Source organism: Papaver somniferum, chromosome 10 (genome assembly GCF_003573695.1).
Source record: "Papaver somniferum cultivar HN1 chromosome 10, ASM357369v1, whole genome shotgun sequence".
Taxonomy (NCBI): Eukaryota; Viridiplantae; Streptophyta; class Magnoliopsida; order Ranunculales; family Papaveraceae; genus Papaver; species Papaver somniferum.
In genome coordinates, this window is record NC_039367.1 from 97,251,726 (window position 1) to 97,260,504 (window position 8,779).

Genomic DNA, 8,779 nt, shown 5'->3' on the forward strand with positions numbered 1-8,779 from the left:
TGTTGGTTTATTGCTTGATTTTATGTCTAATTGGTTGACGTGATGTGAGAATTCGATATAAAATTGATGTTTATAATTTGGTTAATTTGTAATTTTGTATCTGCATCTCCAGTGAAGTTCATAATTTCATGATCTTATGTGAAGATGTAGAAAATAACATTTAAAAAAATTTGGTAGCCTTCCGCGGCTAATAATAACATCTTTTATTATACATAATTGTCGGTCCAAGCTAAAATACCTAACTCCTACAGGAAATGAAAAGCAGCGTTTAGCACCCTTTTCACTTTGTATACTTTTGTGACATTTATATTATTGTAATCGGGACATATGACAAACAAGCAAGCAAAAAATAAATAAAAACAAAAACAAAAAAACTACCCCTCCGATGCAAATTCTTGGTTCCTTTGATGTGTCCACCTAAACTTTAAAGCAAGATATATGAGCGCAGAAACGACGTCAAAAAGCAAACAAATAACAAAAATAAAATAATCAAAGGAGCAAGACATAAGTACTACGACACACTAATGCAGGCATACGTTGCACTTACACCACTATAATTTTTCTGGTCTATATTGTTCTTGTGAATCTTCTGATTAGTCTTAACTTTTTCTTCTAATACTTGAAATTCTTCAAGAGATGAGTAATGGTGGAGAAAAAAAACTGAAGACGAAGATCTTTTACAGAGTAAAAGAGAAAAAAATGAAGGAAAAAAAAAGTGATTACTGGAAAAGGAAGATTTCTTTTTTATAGGTGAACCAATTGAAAAAAATAAAGTAAAATGGAACCATAATAAAATTATGAAAAGATCTATCTATGATGTTTTTTTAGATATTGAAATCTTCAATATTTGAATTCCATTGCTTAATATTTCTATCTGTTAAAGAAGAGCTTAATTCCTCTGCTCATGTTTTGTCCACCGTTATGTAGTGTCATCCTGCACAGCAATTGTTAAATCCAAACACGCAATATGTACAAGATTCATGCTTGCAACACAATATCCAAAGATTCATACCCACAAGGCCATATTTATACCTTGCCCAATGCAACATATATAAAGTGTCAGCCGAAGCAACTATAGAAAAAACAGAGCCATTTAGTGTGGAATTATGTGAATTTTCACTCGGAATCTCAGATCATCATATGGGATAAAACAAATCCACCGAATTCCTAATCTCCCATAAAATTCGCCAATTTATATTACGACTGCACCTTCATAATCACAACCGTCTACTTGTTCCACAGGTATTATGACTAGTACAACCGTTGCCACGGTGGGAGGGACCGACCGAAGAACTAAAGGGAATTTTTTTTGTAAAAGAGATGTTCAAACAAAAATAACACCCAAAAAAAAGTAGTGTGGTAACCTTTAGATGACAAAAATACGAAATTAGATAACACTGAAAACGGATAGCATGTGCGAATCAGAAAGTAACACCCAACTCTAGAGTAATTTTAAGATTGGAAATGAGGTACATGCGTCTTGTTTTGTTCGAATTTCCCCTAGGAGTCTCCCATTCTACTCCGAGGATAAGATTGTGATAACCGTACCTATTGAGATTGTGAATCGCCCTCTCAACATCTTCCTTGTTCACAAAAGTTTACAAAACCAAATCCTCAACTAATGCCAGTCCTCTGGTCTACAGCAACATGAACATGACTGATAGCACCAAATGTTCCGAATAGATCAAGCATGTCAGGCTCGCGAGTATCTTCTGAGAAGTTGGTGACGCAAACAGAGTTTTCTTCGTTCCTCCGTCTTCTAGGTGCAACAGATACATCAACTCCTTCACTACATCACCCAAGTTCTTCTCTGTATCTTACTGCCAGCAAACCCATTGGCCATTGCAGAAACACAGCAAATCCATCTACATCCCTAATTTCTCACTGAGTGCCTCCATTGCAGCTGCACCCATTCCTACTGCTGCTACTTTTTATAATCTCATTTCTCACTGTTGACTGCAACAGCTACCAGTACCTAAATCCATGTGCATCTTCCTGGTCACAGACCATCAATCCACAATTCAACCACACTAACTCATCCACTCTTCTTGGGCACAGCCACCACCAACACCTTGCTGCTCCTTCTTCCCATTTCAAACAATTTCAAATCCCCATCGAGACAACACAACAACAACAACTACTCTTTGTGGCTTTCTCGCCCAACAGTTCACCATACAAACTCCTCCATTAAGAAACTAGTCGCAGTTCATTCAGGACTTACAAACGTGTGTTGTGTATTGTGTTTGTTATGTAGATATGATCTGCTGGTTTTATCTTGATCATTCCCATACCTCCTTCCCTGCAGTTAATCGTAAATTCAAGATAAATCCACATCTCTTGTCACCGACAGTCTCTAAACCAAGCCAAGTACAAATCTAATTCAAACCCAAGTCTCCAATTCTTTGTAAACTCTCAGACCTTGAATATCTCATTCCATCATTCATCGACAAAAGTTAATGGAAGCAGTTCAAAATCCAGATCCTCTTTCTTCATTCAAACAAACTACACAGCACCATACAGACTCGTGCAATTCAGACTCATCTTGATGTTCATCCTTCTTCTCTTGAGTTCATGCTCCAGCTTTATTTCAAGCCGAACTTAAACAGATTCATTACCCATCAACGGCATCGATATAAACTGATCGATTCAGTAACGAAATTAAACAAATTCATTACCGAACTTAGAATTTGTTTACTTCGTCGCTAAAATTCCCAATTTCATTCACTTCTCAAGTCTCAGCATTCAAGTTCTCAACTCCACATAACTGCCTCAAACAAAATAAAAGGTCGATATTCATACTTTGCTTCTCTGCATTTTTTTTTAACTCAATCTGATAGGCTTGCAGATCATCGAGTGTGTTCTTGCAGTCCTGGATATGCTGGTTTATCTCCTCTTTGAACTTGTCCTGTATGAGCTTCAGGCACTCTTGTTGCTCTGCAAAATAATGAATGCTATCAACCCTCATAGTATATACAGAATAAGTTTCGTTTACTGCCAGCTTCAGGTTCGACTCTTTAAATCGTGAGACAAGAATATACATAATAAATAAACAATCATTTTTAGTGACATTCAATCCCGATGATCAAATCCAATCATCAGCTTGCAATAGTGGTATAGCCAGACCTGGGATAAGTACTACCCATCCGTAGTCAACTTAACAGGAAAAATCAGAAAATATACAGTTTAACAAGTCAGGTGAGCTACAATCATTCTTCCTTCAGCCCATAATAGCATACACTCCGAGATGTATCCATGCTTCAAATTCTCTGCTCAGGCGAAGTAAATACAACTAAGTAGATGGTTCAATAGCTCATAAGACCATTATGAACATGATACAGATGTAACAATTGTCCTGAAACCTTGATAGGTTACTGGTGTACAGAAAATTCAAGAACAAAATAAAGCCAGTAAATTTACTGCATTCGCTTTTACAAAAGAAACTACATTTTGGCATTAATATTGTATTCCATAATAATGCCAAAACAAAAGCATGGGAATTCCTTCAAAGTTACTTCCAGTGAGCACTGGAGAATGCACACGATACAGTTCATCTCACAGATGCCCACTTACTGAATTTTCAAAACAAGCTCAAAATCCTGCTCAACATGATATGATAAGCACATAGGACCAAATACATGGGTTTTAAATAGCATTCCTACACCAACAAAAGAGAGAATGCAACAAATTTAATAAAAGAACTCAACTCACCTTGTAATTCTGAGAATGCATATGGACCAACATGTTCTTGATTCTCCCCAAGTATGTACCAGCCTACTTCAGAAATTGCTTTACCACTCCCTCCCTCCTCCTCCACTATTCTCCACACCAACCAGTTAAACAACCAACATTACAATCATTGTGATTTTAAAACTGATGAAAAGTCCAAGCTGGAATGTGAAGATGGAATTATGCTTTAAGACCCGTTACATCAACTATTTCTCACGTTACATCAATACTCAAAAATCCTAATTTCATATATAATCTTCGATTCTCTACTGCAAACTAAGATTTCAACGATGCACAAACTAATAGGGTTAAAACACAAATTCAATGAGCTAGTTAAAACATGGATAAGTTTCAAGGATGGACAAACTAATAGGGTTTAGCAGCGTTATTCTTACCTCAAATTGTTATCATATGCGCCATTAATCTTACCTCAAATTTTTCTTCGATTAATCAAAAGTTTGCAGAAATCCTAAATCCCTCACAACTCAAAAGTAATTCAATCAATTAAAAATTCACCCAATTTCGTATTTAGGGTTACAAGTTAGATGATGATTGAATTATTCAATCAAATCAAAAATCTGTACTCTAAATTCGAAATTGAGTACAGAATATTCGAAATTTAGAGTGGAAATTGGGTTCTGATGAACGGAGATTTAGATTGAGAAAGTACGGGTGATTTGTAGAAAAAGGCAGAGAAGACGAAACTGGTAGTGGTGGTGGTGTTTAAGTCGATAGAGAGCTGCAGGTGAAGATAGTGGTGGTGTTTGCGGCGGTGGTGATGGTGTTAGTTTGCGGCGAGGTGAAGGTGGAGTTTCTATGGAGTCTGGGGACGAAGAAGAACAAATAACGAAGGAGAAGGAAGAAGAAGGGGGAAAAAACACAAAAGGAGTTCGCCAGGATTCGACACTGCAACGTTGAGGTCAGTTAACCTGGTTTGACTAAACTAGCCCTCAACAATTAAAACATTTCCAACTTCCGTGTCCTTTTTTTCTGCCCACGAAATTTACTTGGTTACCCTTATTTTTGTGTTGTATTTACAGTAGTTTTAACGAGACATGAAAACATGGAGGGGCTCTTTAGTCCTTTCATTGTTGATTGAAAATAGTTTGGGACAACAAAATCTAATCTTTTTTGTCAATTGATGATCACTTATAATTTACAAAAAAAAATGGCCATATAAAGGGTAGTATACTTGTTCCATTTCAAACACTGCACTTGTACCTTAGATTAATCACAACCGTCTACGCTAGAAATGTCCAAGTCAAAATACGTTTCATCCATATGATAAAGTTTGAAGTGTAACCCTACACGTATTGGCATCTCTAATCCTTATAAAAGTATAGTTGTAGATCCAGTTTGCGCCTCCAATTCATCTATCATCTCTGGGAAGTTAAAGAAAGAAGAAACCTAACCTTAAAAACAAAGCTTCCTCCCCATCTACTTATGTTCAACGGCTGCGGCAGAATCATGGTCATGGCGTATGGTTATTCAATAATAGAGCATCATAAAGAATAAAATATGTATTTTCACTATGATTTTTCCTCTCAATAATATAAAATACCTCTGCACTCTCCCATTTTATGTTCCCCCTCAAATTCTTTTTGCTTTGTCGTCCCCTTTCATATTCTGCTCTAGAGACATGTTTTATTTAATCATGAAAGGAAGGGACGGAAACGAAAAGAGAAAAGAGGTGAATCAAAGAGAGAACTGATTTTGGAAGAATTTTTTTTTTTTTACGTAGGGAATGGTGATGAGAAAGATTTTTAATCTAAGATTTCCACTGCTTAATGTTTACATCTCATCTGGAACTTGGATTAGTCCATATACTGATAAGTAAACTATAAATTTAATTGGTAAGCTTTTTTTCTCTAATGCTAGCTTTTCTACTAGTAAATTTTCCCATTCAAATTGTTTTATGGGGATTTTAATAAAATGCCACATTTTCAATTTTATATTTAATAAAATGTCACCGTTTTTTTAATATTTATAAAATGCCACACTATTGACTTTTTCCATCCCGTTTTTTTGAGAAATCGGTTCACCGTTAGTGCCTATGTGGCAGTTAATCAGCCCTAGTAAAAGACATTTAAGCCCCTAAATCATCTAACTAGGACTGATTCAAACCCATTTAACAGTGTGAGTCATTGCTGGTCTGAATTGGCTGGTTCGATCGATCATCGGGCTCACCAGAATGGGGCATCATTGGAGCCGAGTTGACCTACCAGAACAAGGATTAGGTCGAGTTTCTGCTATTCTGGGATTTTCTCAGGCAAATTTCAGGCAATTTTTCCCTGAAAATTTACTAACATTCATCTATACTCTCCCTGCTGCTTCATTCTTTTCAGTTCTCCAACATCCAGTAAACACATCTTGTCCTTGTAATGATTCGATCTAATACAAACAGATTCATTTTTTATCTTGAGCTCTAAATTCCTCTTTGCAGCCAGTAATTCAAACTCAAACCCATTCACAGAAGCATCTCACAACACCACCAGTACCATTCCTCCGAATCACAAAACTCCTTTTCTATCGCAGACCCATTCATTCCATGGAAGTGAGCTCAATTACCATCTGATCAATCAACAACAACGGGACTTCAAATCTTTTTTTCCTTCTGTTAATTAAAGCTCAACGCAACAAGTTCTACCATGTGCACAATACCAACAACATACATTCAACCCTAAAATCTATTTTTCTCTCATCAACGGCGTCTTCTTTACTTCTCTATTCATATGTATTCTTAATCCATCAACTCCAATTCATCATCTCTTCGGCTATATATCCCCTTCTTCACCAGCAGCGACGACCCTTCTCTATAAAATTAAGCATATGAAATCGGAAAAAATGAAAAAAAAATTAAACCAAATTCTAAAGACCACCTCAACTGTGTGATTTAAACCTAATTTTGGTAAACCCCAAAATTTTCCCTGATTTCATAAATTAAGAAATCATACACTTGATTGACAAGAAGAACAGGAGAAGATAAAGATTTTTACAGGTGGTGGTGATGCGCAGCAGTTGTGGTTGTGGTAATTCTATCCTTACTCATCTCGGTTTATTCGACTCAATTTGAGGTGGAGACCAGATAGACCAGAGAGATGATAAACTTGTAATACTATGAGGATAGATAAGTAATTCTATCATCAAAAATTGACTAGGTCAGCCATAAATGACCAATCATGTAGGCCTTAACGGAATTGATAACGATTGTGGCACTTTATATATTCTGAAAAAAATGATGGCATTTTATGAATCTAAAGTGTGGCACTTTGTTAAAATTCCCTTGTTTTATTTGTAGAGCAGTCGGGATCGCAAAATTCGTTGTTTGAGATCGGTCTGTATTGTTCACGTTGAATTTACCAAGTTGGTGAAGATTTTACTATCACCATGTGAATACAATTCTCGGGTTTATCCACGAATTGACTGGTCTTGGATCGTTAGTGTTGCAAATAGACGTGAAAATTTCTCATATCAATCCAACTTGCATAAAGCTGCTAAACACCACCATGCTTTTAGCCTACTAGGATTAGACTTAAATTTAGGTCTTGGCCATGGCCATATGGGTGTTGTATTGTGTGTATCCTAAAATTATAGGAAACATGGTTTGGGTGGGGAATATCTTTTGTCTGTTAGGGGAATCTTTCTCGATTGCAACAAAGCACAATTTTAATCATTTGCAGCAACCATAACCCGTCGTAATTTTTCCGGGCTGGACAACATCAAGGTTTGAAAAACGGCCGTTTTTTCCGAAAAAACGTTCGTTATAACGCTCACGCCCATATATCGTGCCCGTGAGGCTCACCAACACGCTTACCTAAATAACACCGATAAATAGGAAAAAATGGCGTTATTTAGACCCGTTATAACCGTTTTCACACCTGTGATTACCGTTTTTCTAAAATTAATATTTCAGTTTTTTTCTTCTAAATAACATTTTAACATACGTTTTTTACACCGTATTTTCCGTTTTCATACCGGTTAAACCCGTTTTTAAGGAAAAAAAATTTTAGTTGGAGAAATTCTTATACAATTTTTAATTTCAAACTTACAACTAAAATTTCATAAATAATCATTAAACACTTCAAATTTTATAAACTTACAATAAGTAACCTAGTGACAGTAGTGCTTGAAATTTTAAACTTAGACAAACCAACTTGTACCAGCATTTTTTTTCGACTTATTCAAGTATTTTCTGTTTTCTCGACGATTCTCAGTTGATTCCTCCTCCTCTTCCTCCGCCTCATATTGGTTCGCGTAATGCATTTGGCTGTCGTAGTTAACAATATCGTCATCTTCATAACCATAGTCTTCTTCCTCATTATCATTACGATTATCTACTTCATTATTGATATTAATATTGAAATTATACTCTTCATTAATTCCTCGGGTATCTTCTTCTGGACGATCTTCAGTATAATGAGAATTGTATATGGGATTTTCATTTTCATGACCTTGTGTATTGTCTCCAAATGTTAGGTTACCAAAGTCATAAACAAAGTTACTCACTGGCAACCTTTGATATGAGATTTCAACTTCTGGATCATGCCATTCGTATGGTGGAGGGAGAGGCTCTGGATTATTAGCTGCTTCCTCTTCCAATTCATTTAACCAATGTTCTTCCTGAGGTAAAACTGGTGTTTCATCATCCCCTGCTATCCAATCAAGCATATTTTCATCTGTCAGCAGGCTATGAACATCGTGGACATCGATGTTATGTCGCTTTGCTTTACCTTGAACTCTTTGCTTCTCCAATCTTAATTATACTGAACATATACCAAATCGTTTATTCTTGACGAAACTAAACGGTTGCGTAGATTGGTGTGAATTCTTTCAAACACACTCCAATTCCTCTCGGATCCAGACGATGTGTTTGTCTGGCTTAGTATCTTTACCGCGATCCTCTGGAGTGATGGAAACTGAGCACCGTATGACAACCACCAGCTTACAGGATCACCTTGCAGAGCAGCCAATCTTGCTGATGGTGATGCAAATGGCCTTGCATCATTGCATTCTTCCCGCCTAAAATATCAAAACTGTGAATAGAAATTCATAT

General features: G+C 36.3%; 1 long non-coding RNA gene across 1 annotated transcript; it reads right to left on the bottom strand.

Annotated features, from left to right (window-relative positions):
• Positions 1-1,288: 1,288 nt before the first annotated feature.
• LOC113318749 lies at positions 1,289-4,590 on the bottom strand. The gene is made up of 2 exons (XR_003344793.1): positions 3,709-4,590; positions 1,289-2,934 (listed from the first exon to the last, which is right to left on the bottom strand). It is a non-coding gene; the product is annotated as an uncharacterized LOC113318749 (long non-coding RNA).
• Between the last annotated feature and the right edge of the window lie 4,189 nt (positions 4,591-8,779).